Below are 1,993 nucleotides of genomic sequence, written 5' to 3'. Positions count from 1 at the left end.
TCTTTTCTTTGTGGTATTTCTCCTAAACATCCTGCCCCAAGATGCACACCTGGTCCTGGTAGCTGGTTCCCGGGTTATTTCACAGTGCCCGGCCCCCATCCACTTTTATATATATTTCCCCTCACCACTTTACAATCTTTAGATGACAAACACACTCAATAAACTCTCAGCATGTTTGAAAATGAATGATTATTTAATGGCCGTCTCAGAGTGTTGGGGTTTGAAACTGAAGAGACCGTGATTCTCTTACAGCTCTGGTTGGGAGTGATGTTTGTGACAGGTTATACTTGCTGTCATTCTCAGTGCAGCTGACATCACCTAAACTGTGAGTTCAAGGTCAGCCCGGTCTACAAGAGCTAGTTCCAGGACAGACACTAAGGCTAAGGAATTTAAACTAGCTGGGATACTGGGACTCAGTTATTTTTCTTCATCATTAACTTAAGCCACAGACTATAAGGCTCCTCAATAGAGATTCGTGTGTTCTAGCCATGTGACACTTTCTTGCTTTATTATTTATCCTCTGCACCTTCGGCTTTATCACAGGCAGGGGCAACATTTTATCCTACCTTTACCTATGTTAGTTTTCTCACTAAAATAACCTCTATCATAATGCATAATGCTTTATCAAAAACCTTCAGTCATCAAAATCCTCTTTAAACTAACACTGTTATTGTATAAAATCATTGCTTCAGTTAAACAGTACAGATTAGAAGGAATCATATTCATAATAATCCCCTGGTAAAAATGCCCAGCATAATGGGATATTTCCAAGAGGTGTTCATAGTGCATTAAGGGCAGTTGGGTCTCCCCATGCCCATTCACACTGTGGCAGATACGAGAGAAAGATGGTAGTGGCAAGCATGGAAAGACCTAGAAATAGCAAGAAACATTCTGGGACTGAGGCTCTAGGGAACTTGCCTATCAAGATGCATCCATCAGGGTTATGTGTCCGGGTGGAAACTGCTCTTTGAAGTCAATTGCTCTCTGCAGCTCCTCCGACATGGCCACCGGCAGACAGGCCTTTAATCTGGGCCACACCTTCTGCCGGAAGCCTATGTGAGGACAGTGGAAGAAGGAAAGCTTGCGTCTTCTTTACCTGCTTGCCCTCTCTTTGCCAGCTCATCCATTTCGTCATTGGCATTGGAGCCTGCTTCTTCAGGATCCCAACATATACAGAAGACCAGCTGAGACACCCAGTCTTGTGGTGCTGAGAAACTCTAGATTCTTGGACTTCCACTCATAACTAGCCATTGTTGTATTAGTTAGACTGCGGCCTATAAGTAGTTCCAATAAATTCCCTTTATATATATGGAGAGAGATTCATTCCATAAGTTCTGTGACTCTAGAGAACCCCAACTAATATACCACATAAATGCCAGGTGAGTGAAAATCCTTCCTGTATTCCACCCTCAGAAGGTAAGGACAGGAGCTCTCTAGAGCATTCTGGTTTCCAAGACTTCTCATGCCAGTGAACTGTGTTTCATTGAGAGACCCTGCCTCAAGAAGAATGAGGCGGGACTGGTAAGGTTGATCAGTGGGTAAATGCACTTGCCACCAAGACTGATGAGCTAAGAAAAATCTCTGGAACACAGTGGAAAGTGGGCTATGGAGGCATAAAAACAGAGAAGGTGACCAATGGAATTTAATCGAAGACCCAGATATTAATCCACACACCTATGAACACCTGGCTTTTGACAAAAAAGCTAAATTTATACAATGGAAAAAAGAAAGCATCTTCAACAAATGGTGCTGACATAACTGGATGTCAACATGTAGAAGAATGAAAATAGATCCATATCTATCACCATGTACAAAACTCAAGTCCAAATGGATTAAAGACCTCAACATAAAGCCAGCCACACTGAAGGTGATAGAAGAGAAAGTGGGAAGTAGTCTTCTATGCATGGGAACAGGAACCATTTCCTAAATATAACCCCAGTAGTTCAGACACTGAGATCAACAATAAATAAATGGAACATCCTGAAACTGAGAA

This window comes from Chionomys nivalis, chromosome 2 (genome assembly GCF_950005125.1).
Source record: "Chionomys nivalis chromosome 2, mChiNiv1.1, whole genome shotgun sequence".
Classification (NCBI taxonomy): domain Eukaryota; kingdom Metazoa; phylum Chordata; class Mammalia; order Rodentia; family Cricetidae; genus Chionomys; species Chionomys nivalis.
Note: the sequence above shows the minus strand (reverse complement) of the source record.